General features: G+C 45.2%; 1 long non-coding RNA gene across 3 annotated transcripts in view; it reads left to right on the top strand.

Annotated features, from left to right (window-relative positions):
• LOC106832094 (uncharacterized) overlaps positions 1–16,749 on the top strand; it is a 63,576-nt gene extending 46,827 nt beyond the window's left edge. For 2 of the 3 annotated variants that reach the window (XR_006529876.2, XR_006529878.2), the window contains exon 4: positions 16,440–16,749. This is a non-coding gene — a long non-coding RNA (uncharacterized lncRNA). Of the gene's footprint in view, positions 1–6,310; positions 6,389–16,439 lie in introns of all 3 variants that reach the window. The other variant, XR_011505228.1, reaches the window with a different exon arrangement.
• Positions 16,750–17,075: the final 326 nt, after the last annotated feature.

Below are 17,075 nucleotides of genomic sequence, written 5' to 3' on the forward strand. Positions count from 1 at the left end.
GTTCCTGACCACATAGCAAGAATCGTGTGTTTTTTTTGACATAGAATAAAACAACGAAAACACCACCAGAAGACCAATAATCAATTAAGTACTAGTGTGCCCAGAGATCAGACCAAATTATTTCCTACCCTATTTTACAGTATTTTACCAACTTGCCTTTGCACGACTCAAGTTTATGCCATTAGATTTTTTTGCTTTTAAAACACTCTAGTAACATTTAGCTAACACTTAAAATTAAATTACATTAATAATTTATATTCAGTATACTATATTACAAGGCTTCAGTTACATTATGCTCTTTTGACCAAGGTACTTTAATAGTGGTTGGCTTTTGGATAAAAGCCTAGAGACATTGTCTTTTCATTGTTGCATTTATTATTTTAACACTCACAACCTGTGTTGTATTATATAGCAGTTTCAGAAAATAGTAGGGTCTATAGTACATGTAACAGTGATATGGAAATATTTTTCAATTCAGAAATGGGACTGAAAGTAAAATATAATTATCTTAATTACCTTAATTATTAATTGTATCAATTATCTTAGTAACTACGGCCTGTGTGTATGTATGTGTATCTGATAAGACTTGTGGAATTCCTTTATTTTTAGGTTTTATTTGAAGGGCAAGTAAGAATGCTTTGGGGCTAAGCTGTTGTTAATAGATCTTTGAGTTGCAAATGTCACACACCTGTCAGCCATGAATGGCCCTTTCTTTCTTGAGCTGCTGTGATGTCACTTTGCCCTATTTCGCTTCTAGCATGGCTTCTCTTTCCAGCGTACTCTCTAGCGATTACTCATCTCAGCAGGACTTCCCCGTCAGCATCTGCTCCGAAAGCCAGTTATGTGTGAGAGAATGTGGGACAGTGCTTTGACAATTGCAAAGGGTTATTATGTGGTTGGTGGCGAGGAGGAGATCTTGGCTACCCCACATAAAGGACAAATGTGGTGGGCGATACCTCCACCCACGCCCACTGCACATGCTCCTCCTCAAGCCTGTTTGCTCATTTTCTGAAAGCTTCTAGTATGAGCCTCCCCAGGAGCTCACCTCCCGCCTCTGCAAAACCTTGTGACACAAGAGTCAATAAGACATAGTCCCTGCCCTTGAGGAGGTCACTGTCTGGGACATACATCACTTACCACCTTGCTTCGTTCACACCATCTATTCCTTAACCCAATGCACACTGGCTTCTCCCCTGGGAGGGCCAACTACCCCGCAGCGTTGAAGCTTGGTGACCTCCTTCTGGGCCTGTCCTGCTTGACTTGTGTGACAGGAACTGCACTTGAATGGCAGTCAAAACACTGGCACTGGAATTTTAGCTGGGGTTTCCATTCGTGCTGTCCTTTCACTCTCCTTTCACAGTCCCCAGTCGTCCTTCTTAAACCCAAGCGTGGCAGTTACAGTCCTTGGCTCCAGAGCCTTCCATGGTTCTCCCCAGCTTATATTACCAGCTGTATTTTTAGCATGGCATCCTCTTCCCTTCTTTTCTGCCAGCTTCCCTCTGACTCCATGCATACTTGCTGTTCTCCAAATAATAGTATTTTAGGCCTAGGTCCTTACCCCATCTGTATACTTGGTCCCTGAGGTCTCACCTCCAGTTCCCCTCCTTTTCACCCCTCCCTGCACTGCTTCCATGGACTTCTATTCATTCTTCCAGGTCCAATTAAAAACTTGCATTGGGGTGGCTTCCTTGACCTCCATACAAGGCAAAGTTTTTGTGCTGAATACTCATTTATTCCAACCATGCTGTACCATTTATAATGCATTACCATTTTTTGTCTATTTGCTTTTCTTTTTCACTGCATTATGGGCCTAATTAATTCATTTAACCTCCTCTCTTTTCACACCTGGCATTTAAAAGATACTTAATAAAAGTTTGTTGAATGTAAATGAATAGCTTAACTCCTCCACTTCCTCCAATGGCCCACAAGCTTCTCAGGGACAGCCCTTCTGTTTTTCCTCTGTTTTCTCCATCGAACTCAGCTCAGTGCCTGCCGTGTAGTAGATGCTAAACAAAGGTTGAAAGTCGTGGTAAAAAAGAACCCTGAATAAACCAACATACAAAATTTGCCTGGCAACATTGCAAGTTAGGGGGTGGTGGGAGAAAGGGGTAACGTTGCCCATTTTTTAGATGAAGCACCTGAAGAACACAGAGGGTGTGTTATGGGCACAACTCTTTGACTTTCGAGTTGTACTATTTATTTAGTTTCTTTGGACACCTCCGGAAGTCTTGTCTAAGGGAATGCCAAAGACTGGGTGGACATCACAGCATTCCCCACTGACCTGCTTGCAGACGTCTCAGGGTCTCGAGAGAGCCAAGGGCTCTCGCAAGCTGAGCACATCCACCAGGGAAAGAGCCCCCAGCCCCTCTTCACCAAAGGTCAGGGTTCTTTCACGTCCCACAGCCCTCACTGTTTCTTTCCCCTGGAGATCAAAGTGGACTCCAGGTTCAGGCCAGCTTTTGCATCAGGACAGTAGGCACTTATGTGACCGACACAAAATCTCCATTAAAAAGCATTGTTTTTGGTGGCCAGACCCGTGACCGAGTGGTTGGGTGGGCAGCCCCGAATTTGCAGGCCCAGATCCTGGGTGTGGACCTACACACAGCTCATCCAGCCATGCTGTGGTGGTGTCCCACATACAAAATAGCGGAAGACTGGCATGGATGTTAGCTCAGGGACCATCTTCCTCACACACACACACACACACACACCCCCACACACCCACACACCCACGAAAAGCATTGGTTCATACTTTTAAGTTCTTTTGTTTCTATTTTGGAACCAGGTTCATTCACTCAGCAACATTTAACAGTGTTTCTGCTGCTGTGTGTCAGGCATTCTGCTAGGTACTGGCATACAGTGATGGATAAAGTAAATGTGGTCCCTGGTCTCAGGGCCTCCAGACACTCACACATTTGCTTACTTCCGACTACCACACAGGTACAACGATCTGCAGTGGAGGTGGGGTAAAGCGCACAGGGCCACAAAGGAGGGGGCTGGCGCTGGAGCTGGGGCTGGGGCCAGGGGTGTGACTTGGCCTCCAGGGCCTGTTGTCCAGACTGGATGACCTCAGGGCAGCCAGGCTAGAGAGACAGAAGGAAGCAAGGAGGAGGCTGATGGAGCAAACATTTCAGAGAAGAGGAAATAGGCAGAATGTCCTTTTCTCTCCCCAAGTGGGGAGATGAAACTTATGGCCCAGGTAGCTTTTTCTCCCATTCTTCCCAGCCCTGGCTGGCTAGTTCGGAAGAGTTGAGCCCTGTCTCTATTTTCTCTACATACACACAGGCACGTAAATACACACACACATCCAGCCACACAGCACTATGGTCTCTGCTCCAGCTTTCAGAGTGTCCGACCCAGGGTGGGTGCGGGCCGCCTTTCTGACCTCGACTGCTGCTTCTGGGGCAGCCACCGTGTCGCCTCGAGCTAGTGAGGTTTTGTTTCTATTGAGACAGTAGAAAACAAATGAATAGAGGCAGAGACAACAAGGACTTCAAGGTAACAGAAGGAAGAGAGAGTGCTACACTGTTCCGCGTGGCAGTTAAGCAGCCAAGCACTTTGCCTTTGCTGGCTATTACCTGGAGAAAAGGCTGGCCTGCCCAATGGTGGCATTCTATTTTTGGACTGGTCAAGTTGGTATAAAAAGTGAAACTATCATAAAAGTTAAATTGGCAAATGTTGATTTCCTTCTTTTACAGATTTCACAACTCAGGCAGAAGAGGAGTTAAACTGTAGTGGCAGAGCAAAAGTCACTGTGCTGTTTCTTGGAACTGTTTCTGCCTAACCAGTTATCATTTCTCAAGCCCTCTGAGAGCGTGCCAAAAGCCATCTGCATAAGTAGTGACAGGCTGAGCAGCCAGCACTGGGTGTTCTAGTCTTTGGGCGTAATGCTGAGCAGTTTTTACAGTTATCTCTTTAACTGGCCTCTCATTTGCTTTTATTTTAAGCAGTGCCTTTTGGTGGAAAGTGCATTGAACTAGGAGTCACAATATCTGGATCTAGTCTTACCAGGCCATAGCAAACTACTGCCTTCGGGAGGCATCTGACTCTTTACCAATGAGAGGAGAAGCAATGAAATCAGAGCTCTAAAGGTTCTTCCTAACTCCAAGAGCTTATGTTCTAGACCAGAGCTGGCCAGCTCTGGCCTACGGTCTGTTTGCATTTGGTCCATAGGCTAAGAGTGGTTTTTACATTTTAACGGTTGAAAGAGATTGAAGGAAGAATAGCATTTTGTGATCTATGAAAATGAGCTGACTTCCAATTCAGCGTCCATGAATAAAGTCTTACTGGAGCACGGACATGCTCATTTGTGTACTGTCATTTGTGGCTGCTTTGGCTCTGCAATGGCAGAGCTGAGTGGTTGCAGCAGAGACTGCACGGCTCACAAAGCCTGAATTGTTTACTACCTGGGCCTCTGTAGAAAATAGTGATACCTGTTGGCCACAGTGCAGCATATATCCTTATTTTCTGCATTTATGAAAATAATAATACCTCATTGAGTTACTGTAAGAATTAAATGAGATCGTGGATATAAAAGCATTCTGACAAAGTTAAAAGCATAAGTAAATATTCGCAAGTCAATTAATATTGAGAGAGGATATCATGTACGTAGACACCCAGCTGCTGGGGGTTGCTGCTGGAGAAGGAACAAACCCTTAATAATAGTTTGTACAAAAACAAGTTATGTTTTTATTTAGCTGGGTTGAAAATGGACAGGGTAGGGTTGCAGATGTGTGAAATTCTGTGTGCATCTGGAAGAGAAATAACAAGAACTTATTTCCTGGGTTGGTGTGATTCTAGATGAGTTTTTTTGCCTCAATTATTCAAACTACTGTTATAACTCCGTTTTAAAATAAATAAGAGACAAGGGAAAGTACTTATCCGATCTTATTTCGATACTAATGTTTAAAAAAGGTTTTTTTTTTAATTTCCAAAGTGAATGTTGAAAGGTAATGGATGAGATCTAGGTGTCTGCATGTCCTTTACTTAGTTGTGTACAGGCAACACTGTCCCAAACAATTGAAAGATATAGAGAGTCAAACATTGGAAACAAAATATAATTTTAGAAAAATTACAACGGCCACGATTTATGGGTTTTCTTACAATAATATTAGAATAACCTATTACCCATTTGATAGTTCATCTTTTATTTAAGTGTTTAATAAGAACAGCGAAATTCTACTTGTTTAAAATTTAACGCGTTCGGAAAGTTAGAAGGAAAAATGAACATTTTACACGGGGTTGAGGCCATTTCAGGTTTGGCAAAATACACAAGGATCAAAATTTTTCCTGAGAGGTTCAGAGCTTCAGTGTGCCAAGGAATAACCTAGAAATAGTGGAACTTGGATTTCAAATCCTATTTTGTAGTAGTTCATGTCTAGGAAGCTTCCAGATCAACTCAGTTAGTTTGTGTCTTTGGGATATTACTAGTGTTGTTCTTTCCCCATGAAAGTGACCAGCTGTTTGGTTGAACAGGGAGAGTTCGCTGTGTGGATGTGGACACAGCCTTACTGTGAACTGTGAACAAACTTTACACAGAAAGTGGGGTTTCCCTTCTCTCTTTCCTGAGGCACAGAATGATCTGGACAATAGGTTCCCAGGAGGCTAGGGCACCAACTCCTGGGCTGGTGACGTGGCTCCTCCTGGTATTGGCAGTGGGACCTTGGGCAAGCCACTTAATGCTGGAGAACCTCGACTTCCTCATCTCCAAAGGAGGCTGATAGAACCGATGTCACGGACCTGTGAATGCTAACTGAGAAAATCCATGGAAGAGGGCTAACATACAGTGCCTGGCATGTAGTCCTCTTTCAATAAACGTTCGGCATTCTTATTACCATGAGCGGTGAGATAGCTAAAAGGCAAAAACAAATCAAATATTTCTTGGTGGTGGGGGTGCAAGCAAATGCCTTTCCATTTCCTGTAAGCTCTGGGTCAAGTGGTAAATGTAGACTGCCCAGCTCACTGGTTTGTAGGATGAAAATGTCTGGCAGAATTTATTATCAACTTTAAGTCTTTGTAGAATGCCTTAGGCAGAAGTCGGTTCTTTAGCCCTTGATGAGGGATTTTTTCACCCTAATATCCATCCAAGAAAATGATGAAGTACACACTGGTCATTTGATGTGTCAGGAATGGTCAATAAACAGTGACAAAGGATCTTTCACATTCTCACAATAAACACTGCTGCTCCTTCTCACCATCTTCCCTGATGAACACCATCTGGAGTCAGCTCTCGCTCGAGAGGCAGCTCATGTAGGACTAAGTCGGGGGCCTCCTGAAGAGTTATCTTTGCCTTTTTTTTTTTTTTTTAAAGCATGATAACTGATGGAGCTCCCTGTTTTTGGACCCTGGATTCTAGTGGCTCCCATCCTGATTTGGAAGACAATTTTGGGTAATGATTGAGTTATTTTTTTCTTTAACTCTCTGTCGTCTCAGTCTCTTGCTTGTGTGATAGAGGAGGAGCTAAGCTGGCTGTGAGGGAGCTGGGAGTGGGGAGGGAGGAGCTCTGGGGCAGTTGGAGTGGGTGAGAGTGACAAATAGGGGAGGTGGGAGGGAGGATTTAAATTGTGTGTTGTGTATAATGGATGGGCAGCCTATCTTTGGTGTTTTTATGAGAAACAGCAGTAAAGAACTATCTAACTAACTAACTATATACACGTGGAAGGGATGTTGAACTAGTGATTAATTGACTGCTACACTGGACCAGATGGGGCCACCACTATCAGCTCCTCGTTTATACCCTGTGCCTAGAACAATGCCTGACACATTGTAAGCACTTAGTAAATATTTGTTGAATGAATTGCCGCCATCCTGCTTCCAGATTTGTATCTCACGAACCCAATGCCTTAGATCTCCAAATGAGTTCATTCAAATCTAAGTGTCCTCTAAACCTCCTTTTCCTCCTTTTCAAGGAATTAGCCGGTTAAGACAACTCTCTTTTGGCCTTTCCTTGCCCATCCCCCTTCTCCCCTACAGCCACCCCTACACCTGCATTCCAGAAGCAGCTGCAAGTGTCTTTAGAAGTCATCTCTCTTAGAGTTTCCCAAGTCCGTCCTTATGCTCTCTGAGCTTGTTTCCTCTTTACTTGACAGGGGTGGTCACGACTTTGGAGGGCTAAAAGATGATACTTGTTCAGGGACCAAGGATTATGTACATTCTCTGTTACCCAGTCAGTGCTCCTCTCCAAAAAGTCCCAGAGGAAGACAGATGTGTGGTAGTAGCCCATGTCCAAGCTGTGATGTGGAAGGGAAAGTGATCTAATACAGGGGAGAGATGGCCCCAGGTCACCATCATGAATGGGCGAGGAAGAAGGGAGCCACAGCCATAAGGAGGTTATCTTCTGATTCCCGACACCAGCATGGTCGTAGGGTTGTGGGGGCCTCCTCTTGTACTTTGTCAGTGTGTGTGCGTGTGTGAGTGAAACCATGAGCTCTCTTTAATGGTTAAGCTTACTGTCTGCGCATGGGTCACCTACGTCATTGTGGACCCCTTGTTGTGGGAGTGGGTGTCAGGAGGGCTTTAAAGGAACCAGTGACTTCGGGATTAGTCATTCACATAAGACTATAAATCCCACTGGATGATCATCATGAATTCAAATGTATCTAATTGAGTAACATTTACTGTGCTCCTACTGTGTGCCAAGTGCTAGAAAGAAGAGGAAGAAACAAAATCTACTCTCAAGTGTGCCACAGCTCAGTGAGAGCATATAAAAACATAATTAGCATCATAATAAAGAATGCAGAGGTGCTGTGGGATGCAAGATGGCGGAGCAATAATTTCTTGCCTGGGGGAGGGGTGGTGTAGGAAAGCTAGAGAGAGGCAGGTTGTTTGAGTTGCACCATAAAGGATGGTTAGAAGGTTGCCAGGTGGACGATACGGGGGAGGGGCGGCCAAGGGCATTCTATGCGGAGAGAATAGCAATGAGCTAAAGCAGGGACCTGCAGACATGCATGATCTTTTGCAGGCACAAGCAGTAGTTTTGTGAGGTTGAGGGATTCTAGAACGTAGGGTTCACTAAGGAGAAAGAAGAGTGAGAAGAAAAAGGAAGACTACATTCTACTCCAAGGCCAGTCTTGCAGGTTGGGTTCCCCAGATGCTGAGATGGAGTTTGAGAAGATGTTTATTTTAGTGATCAAGGCCAATGAAGGGGAAGGAGCAGGATTGGCTGGAGGGAGAAGCTGAATTCCAACACAGATCCCACGGAATTTCAGCCACCCTGGTGGGGAGCCTTGTCTACCTCCTCTCTTTGAGCATAGCTGGAAGAGTAGACCATCTAATAGCATGCTTGGGAAGTCAGCACCCACCCTCCCCACCAGCCCTCTAACCTCATCAAAGTTCTTAGAGGGCCCTAGTCGGGACAGTGTCATCCAATGAAGGGTTGGCTGTTAGTAACCCCTCAGTGACAGTGAATATGGGAGCTACACCTAGACCAAGACCCAGTTGTGGTTGAGAGAGCCACCTTGTGAAATCTACAAGCCAACTTATGGCTGAGTGGCACTGTAACTGTTGACTAGAAGTTGTGGGTGACTATTAACACTGCTGTCTAGGAAGCACCTCTCAACTCGGTTGTGAACACATCCTTGAACTCCAGGCTCCCATCCCTCTGTTGAATGACTGGACAGGATGTCTTGCTTGACATTGCCTATGACCCTTCAGGAGGGCTGTGAACACCACAGAATGAAGACACCAGGTGTATTCCAGCTCCAGTGTGAGTCCACTATAAGGACTTGACCGAGGGCTGTGTGTTCTGTAAGTTGGATAAGGTTAAAGAACGGCAAGGAGAGCAGAACAGAGCGGTGGTTCATTTGTCTTAGTATTGGGTCCTCCGAAGACTCATTCTTGTTTTATAATTTTGTTTTTTGTGTCTTTTTGGCTTGATTATTTTTATTTACTTATTTAGTTTTTGGTGAGGAAGATTGGCACTGAGCTAACGTCTGTGCCCATCTTCCTCTATTTTTTATGTGGGATGCCTGCCACAGCATGGCCTGATGGGAGATCTGCGTCAGGGATCTGAACCTGTGAACCCTGGGCCGTCAAAGTGGAGCACTTGAACTTAACTGCTACACCACTGGGCCAGCCCTCAGTCTTGTTTTTAATACCACACTGCCTGGGTTTAAAATCTGCTGCAAGCACTCCCTAGCTATGTGACTTTGGTCAAGTTACTTAACTTCTCTGTGCTTCCATTTCCTCAAATTTAAAATGGGAACAATAACTTCATAGGATTGCAGAAATCGTTGTGAAGATTAAATACCTTAATCAGACCAAAGTGATTAGAACGACGTCTAACATATAGTGTTTTGTAAAAGTTAGCTGTTACTATGATTATTTTAAAATCACTTAAAAACACATAACCCCAAACATTTAAGACTCTAAAAAGCTTTGAAGAAGAAGAAGAAAAGAGGAGAATGATGGCAATGGATGTGACACATAATTCCTTCACTTATTTAACTAACTTTTTGTAACATACATCAGATGCCAGGTACTGTGTGAAGAAGCAGTTTACCTAAATAAAGAAGATAGAGTTTCTGCTCCTGAGGATTCACAGTTTGGTGCAGCACCTACAAACTTAAGTAAAATATCACAGTGTGCTGCCCTGTGCCTATATTAGAGGCATTTTACAGACACCATGGGAAGAAACCGCCTGCCCAGGGAAGCTCTGGAGAGGGAGATGTGAAAAGGTGAGGAGGAACTCAGCAGGTGGGGAGGGAGCAAGTTGCAGGCGGAGGGTGGAGCAGGGGAAGAGGCGAGGTGTGGACGGGCCCGGTGGCTCGGTTCTGGAGCAGTTGAAGGTGGCAGGAGCAGGGAGAGGCGAAGGGTGATGGCTGCATAGGTGAGCTGGCGCCAGTCTGCCCGGCGTCTTGAATTGCCAAGTCGGGAGCCTGAACTTCACTCCGACAGCAAAGAGCAGGGGCGGGATGTGATCAGATTCTGTGTCTCAGAAGCCTTGTCTGGCTTCACAGCCATCTGTAGTCCGTTTCACTTCCTTGCTAGCTCTTTGGTACTCAAAGTGAGAGCTGAGGACCAGAAGGGTGGGCATCGCTTGGGAGCCTGTCAGAAATGCAGAATCTCAGGCCCCACCCAGACCCACCGAAGTCAGCCTTTGAACGAGATCCCTGGGTAATTTGTTTGCACAGTAAAACCGGAGAACATTAATTCTGGACCACATTGCATCTTTAGGTTCAGAGCATTTGCCTTACAAAGGTTGTCCTCTCCTTCATTCTGTTGCTGGAAAGCTGCGCTCACTGAGCAAGAAGAGCACAGGGCTTTGGGGCTGAGGGTGGCTCTGGTGAAACGCTTGCTGAAGGGCTGTCGTCCCTGCAATGTCGGGACTGCTGCTCTGTGTCTATCCATGGCCTCTCTCAGTTGGGATATTTGTTCTTAGCAGCTGGCACACAGACATGTTTCAAGATGTTTCTGCCCATCAGGTGCTTAAAAATCATTGCTCTCAGATTTTCATGTCCAGCCTAAGGCTACAATGGAAGTTATAATCTGTTCCCATAGTTCTCTGTTCTGTCAGGCTTTCTCCTTCATTAACAGAACCATTGTGACCTTTATTTTCCAAACTTTTCTTCACTCTACCCTTCTAGAAGTTTCCAAACTTGTCTCTGGGTGCATGTTTTTTTTTCGGGGGAAGAGGTGAGGTGACTTTTCAAATAATTATTAATCTACCAGCACTCTTTCAGTTCACAAATAGCACGAGAAGGAAGCTTTTCTCCTTTTCCAGGATGTATCAACCTCAAAGAAATGACTGTGGATCTGAAGGGAAGGAAACGCCATCTTGATATCTGGGTGCTGCCATTCCCTGCTTGTACCCAAAGGCAAATGCACATGAGCTAAATATTGTATTGCCCCAAATAAATGAGCCTCTAGGCATCAAAGACTTTTTTAATAAAAGCTGAAAGCATAGCCATTACACTTTTTTCAAGCTACTATAGAACTGGTATGATGTTTCAAAATATAGGAAAAGGCAGGAAAATCATAAGAGAATTCTTTCCTCCTTTCAACTTCCTATGATAATTGAAAGAATAATTATCTGCAAAGCTGCCTGGGTGTATCTTACCAAGTCAATCCTGGAACCAGATAGTCCGTCACAGCACATCAGAGATCGACACACTATTCTCACAGAATGAATGCTCTGCTAAGCAGTTAATCAGCCCTTCCTTCCAAGTGAGGGCAGAGGAGACAGACTAAGGAAGTGTGGGGAAGAGCAGAGCTTTCTTACCCTAACATATAAGGGTAAATCCAAAAGAGACATTGTTAGGACCTATTCCAACAAACACGTCCTACCAAACACAAAGACATGAAAACAGACAAAGAGATTAGACTGTAATAGAGCACAGTGTTTAGACCAGGGCCTCTTAGCCTTGGCCTACTGACGCCTTGGGCTGGATAATCCTTTGTGGGGGGCTGTCCTGTGCATTGGAGGTGTTTAGCAGCATCCCTGGGCTCCACTTACTAGATGCCTGTAGTACTCCCTTGGTTGTGAAAACCCAAAGTGTCTCCACACATTACCACATGTCCCCTGGGGAGTAATGTCACCCCTGGCCTCAAACAACTGGTTTAGACTAAAGAATGGGTAGGCTGGATTCACATCCCAGCTCTGCCACCCATAGCCCCTTGATGTTGTAAACGTCTTTTAGTCTCTCTTGAGCTCAATTTCTTCATCTGTAAAATTGGGGATATTTCATGGGACTACTATAGGATTAAGTACTCAAATACACATCAGCTGGCACCTAGTAAGTGTTCAATAAATATTCACAATTTTTGTGATGACATCCTCTCACCTGAGGTAAAATGCTGTAACCCATAAACTGGATCCACTCGTTAACAAGAAGATTAAGGACACAGACCACATCTTACATTGTCACATGGGGAAAAGTTCTGCTGGAGCCAACAAAAGCATGGATTCACCCCACATTCACCCCCAGCTCACAGAAAGGCTCTCCGCCCGTCGGATTAGGAGAGCAGCCCTAGCGACTCTGAAGGACTCAAACAGCCCTAACAGGGGGGCTGGATTTAACCTTGGAAATCTGGAAAACAAGAGGGCACAGTGTAAACAGAGTGAAAAAGAACAGAGGGCCTTTTAGAAGAGCTGTGAGGCTAAAACGAAATCCTCCCTCGCTGGGCAACACCCACTGTCCCACGGACCCGCCTCACGTAGGAAGTCCCTGTGGGATCCGAAGTCACGGGCCGCCTTTCTGAAGAACATGGCGATGACTCCTCGCCGCTCTAATCTGCAGATGGTCCCCAAAGCAGAAACACCCCGCGTTCTCTGAGATGCTGAACTAAGAACTCTGGGCAGAGCCTGGGGCGGGGGTGGGACAGGGAGTGCCATGAAATAGAGGTAAAATCCACCAGCTTTTGATTGATTTTGTTATGGATGCACAGATCAAGCAAGATGTGAGCTTTAAATTGATTGCAACACGTTGCGTTATCACTGTCTCCTCTGATTATTTAATTTTTGGTCTGATCTTATCTCCTATTTCCCAAGATGCTTCTGAAGGCTTTCTCGTCCACAGCCTAAATTATGCTTTCTTTTCTCCTGCCAGTGTTGCATGTTCCCAGAGCGTGTGTAGATGGGGAAAAGTTTTATATAGCACAAGATAGTACTTTTGGGGCCTTGCCCTTGCCTATAGCAAATTCCTTAGGTTTTGAAGGAAAAATCTGTCTCTCCTTGCTTTTTTTTGTTATATCTTTAATCGCTGCAATTATTTCAAGGCCTTGGTGTATTTTCATGTGTTACTCATCTACTTTTTCATTTTACATTTCATTTCATCCTGAATTTAAGTCTTAAAATTTCAATATTGCCTTGAGTGTTGTCAGGGTTATTCTTCATGCCAAAAGGCTCAGAAACGGAGCTTTACCTGGCTCTAAATTATTTTCTTTTTCTGAGACACTGTTATTAGTCAGGATCCTGGTAGAAAATTGAAAAGAATATTAATAAAACACTTTGGGCAGAGATAAGGGAACCAACCTGGGATGGTGAGGCATCCAGGAACAGGAACAGTGAGGAGACGTGACCACCCTGGGGCCCGAGGGGCAATGAGGAATGGGGACAGGCTTGTTAGAGCCTGCTGAGAAATGTACAAGAGGTGGTCCCAACGGGGGGGGGGGGCGGGGGGGGGTGGCGGCGGGGGGGGGGGGGGGGTGGCGGGGTAGCTGTAAGGGCACACAGCCACCAGCAGCCCAGAGAAGCAGGGAGGGAGCAGGGAGAAGAAATGCCCTACCTCTCTTTTCTCCAACCTTTTGGTTTCCTAATGGTGCCTCCCATTGGCCAATCTGGGTGATCCAGTCCAGAGAGATTAGCTGCCTGAGCAGAGAAGGGCAGGGAATAGGTCTGGGTTGAGGTGGGGATAAGGCACCGACAGAATAACCAACATCAACCCCTTCTTTACTTTTCGCTGTTGAAATTCTCATTAGATTATCAATAGATGAGCAACTCTCAGCAGGTTATCAATTGTGACGAGTACCTATGAATGCATGCCAATTCTACTCTTGTTATGATGAAATCAATTTATGCTCTTCCTGGAGACATATGTATATACTTTTTTCATTTTAGGAAACTTCTCTTTCTCCTGCTTGATCAGCCTCGTGTCCCTGTACACAGTGGACAGCTGTCTTTAAAAGCCTGAATGCCCATACAGAGAACCTGTTAGAAACATTAATTCTCAGCCCCTACTCTATATCTACTGAACGAGAAACTCTGGGGTGGGGCCCATCCATCCATCTGTGTTAACAAGCCCTCCTGGGAGTCTGCTGCACACTCAAGTCTGAGAAGCACTGGGCTAGATGTTGTGTGGACATCTCTGGTGCTTCTCTCACACCACGTCCAGGTGTTACTGTGGCAACCAGCAGTGCATAGGTGTAGCCTGACCACACCTCCCTTCAGCTGCACCATGTAAATCTTCTCTGCCTCTGGGCTTCTCTTCCACCACAGTGTGGGATAACTGGGGGAACCTGCTTGGCTGTACTTGGGCGTGTGCACCCCTGGAAATGCTAAGGAGTTCATTAGTAGTCCTGGGGAAGTCCTGGACCAATGGAGGTTGGGAGCCAGTGGGTAAATCTCTCTTCCAGGGTCTTGGGGTAAAGGTACATTCTGCCTCCGCAGTGGTTCCAGTGGGACTGAGCCCCATTTGCCCAAAGCACTTATCAGCTCAGTAATACACGTGTGGATGGGCATTCTCTCTTCCTAATCCCTTCATTTTTGTCTCCTGGGATCACTTTCCAAAATAAACGAACTGCATGCAAACCCTGTCTGAGGCTCTCCTTTTTGGAGGAATCCATTCTAAGACAAATGTCCTTTCCCCATCTTTCATCAATATTTTACTCATCTTGAAGTACCTCTCTCCTCCCAGTTCGAATCAAATACTCCCTCACTTGTGCTTCCCTGGTGCTCATTTCTACCATCATAGCAGCGGCCACAATCTGTCTGGCAATATGGTTCTGTAGCTATCTGTCTCCCCAGCTAGACTGGTGCTCTGGAGGTCAGGGACAGTGTCTAGTCATTCAAGGAACTCTCCCTGACCCACCCCTGTCCTGGAGTGTTTTTGGATAGTGCTGAGCACAATAAATGTCTGTTGAATTTAATAGGATGTCAGAGTCATGTCTGAGGGCTTTTAAAGTCACATTGTAATGTTCTCAGCGCATCTGAGTGGGAACAGTAGTGTTCTTTGTTGTTGTGGTCCTGAAGCTGTGAGGCTCTCTCTTTTAGCTGTTTTTAGTCCAATTGTTCCTTGCAGTGAGGTGCGATTGGTTGTGATCGTTCAGTGCAGCCAGGGCCTGCCTCATGGGCATGCGTCCTGTGAGGTTGCACAGGGCCCCGTGTTCAGAAGGTCCCTGTGCTTGGCTTAATGCTTGGCTGTTGCCGTCCTGAAATACTTTATCTTTGAAGTTGTGTTTCATGCATGTGAGCAGAGGAGACGCACGTTGTACGCATGTCTACCCTTCCCTGTTGCCCATTCACATGTGGCCTTCATGGCGCCCCATGAGCACAGAACCATGGTGGACCCGACACGTGGGAGCCCAGCAAGACTCAAAGTGGGTACAAGGCAAGTGTGTTGTGTCCACGACTAGTAAACCGGGGAAGGGAGGGTAAGTAGGGGTGGGAGGGGAGTAGGGAGGAAGGCAGGGAGCCATGCTTTTCTTGAGAACCAGGCCAGAGCGTGCTCCAGGTGCAGAAGGCAATGGTGTTCTCGCAAACACCAACGACCAGGAACCCTCTCACTCGTGCGTTTCCCTGTGCTAGCTCACCACTTACACTGAAAATGACGACAGAGAAGAAAAGGGAAAGATAGGGTAACTCGTCGTTCCTTTTCCTTTTGCGTCTTCCTTTCTTATCAGTAAGCCGAAGACAGCGTTGGTAAAATGTGCACATATCAAGAGGTGAAATAAATGCAGTTTGGTTAATTTTATTTAGTGTTTCCACCGTTTAGATAAAAATAAAATACATATGCATAAATGAGCTACAAAATCTGAATTGTATAATTTCAATGATTCTGTGTACAAGTTGAGCATTCTTACACCTGCATGTAGAATAGTCATTGCACAATATAAAGATGAATGGGAAGATTTAAATACATTCATACATAAAAAGAAATGTTAATTCAAGAAGAAATGAAAAATAAAGTAATACATTAAAAAATATTGTGCAATGAGCCAAATGTGGTGTGTGTGTGTGCGCGTGTGTGTACAAGTAAATAAAATAAAATGCGTGAACAAATAAGGAGAAATACCTGTAAGGTGAGCTGCTTCTTTTCTGAGTTAGAATGTGCCAGGCTTCAGGAATACAACAATAAAAGCCATCACCCCTGCTCAAGGACTTCCCAGATCAGCAGGGGATTCAGACAAGCAACTCACCCATCAGAGAAGAGGGTGGTGAGAGCTCTGAACATCTAGCTGCACGGGGGTCGGGAGCAAAGAGGGCATCATCTCAGCGTGAGCCTTGATGGTGTCTTGTTTACCTGTGAGGAGTAGCCATCCTCACAATGGTGCTGGCGTTTAGTCGGCACTCAATAGCCAGAGGAATGAATCTGATTCCAGGTAGTCTTTTGGAGGAGATGACTTCCTAAGTGAAAGTTCAGGGCCTGGGCTTGTGGACACCTCAGTTGCCCAATTAACCTCCAAAGATCATGATGAGGTTGTGATTGAGGAAACCAAGGAGAAGCCTTGGTGAAACCATGTTTCCTAGAGAGTCCTTCTTAGGGTGGCGGGGTGTGTCTCCAATGTCAGGGGAAAAAAGAAACGTCGGGGCCCATTCCTGCCTTAGGTGTTATTCTTCTTCACAAGGACAGTGTTTAATTTTGCATTATAAATTTCACAGCTAATAATTTGGAAAGTCTTTGTGTGTTCCTTATGTAGATGTAATATTTTCCTTTTCTCACATTTCATACATTCATCCATATAACCTATTCTTTTTTTCTACTGAATTCATATTTCTGCCACAGGAGACTCAATAACCTACACCCATCGAAGAAAGACTTGTTCCACAAGCCCCTTCTTAGATGGCCCCGGGACCTGGACGATGATACGTGGCAATGACTGTCATCCAAAAACTCCACAGTGCTTCCCCTGCGTACCTGTGGCTCTCCTGCTTGGTGACACCACTGTTTGTGTGTTAGTTAGACTGGAGGTGCTTGAGAGTAGCTCTGTGTCTAAGTCAGCTCAGAGTCCCCCTGGGGGCCCAGCACAGGGCCTGGTACTTGGGATGAGCGCAATAAATGGAGTTGGTTGAATGAATGAGTTAATACTGTCTAATTGCTCCCAAGCGTCTTTAATTATGGTCCTTGATGCCTCACTTCCTTGCCTTATTTATACTCTTTTCTTGATACCTTTTAATATAGAATATACACACATGTGCACATGTACCCCCCCTGCCCCCAACATACACGCATGCACACTGACCTTATATATGCACAGCAGAACCTGACTAAAAAATTTAGTGGGGACACTCTCACACTTGTTAAGACAGTTCACAAAACCATAAAAAAATGATCGATTGCTTAGTCTGGCCCCTTGCACATTTGAGCATGATGGAATCCTTTGATAGTGTCTGATTTCAGAGCACACCTGTAGGCCTAGCG

This window comes from Equus asinus, chromosome 8, assembly GCF_041296235.1.
Source record: "Equus asinus isolate D_3611 breed Donkey chromosome 8, EquAss-T2T_v2, whole genome shotgun sequence".
NCBI lineage: Eukaryota > Metazoa > Chordata > Mammalia > Perissodactyla > Equidae > Equus > Equus asinus.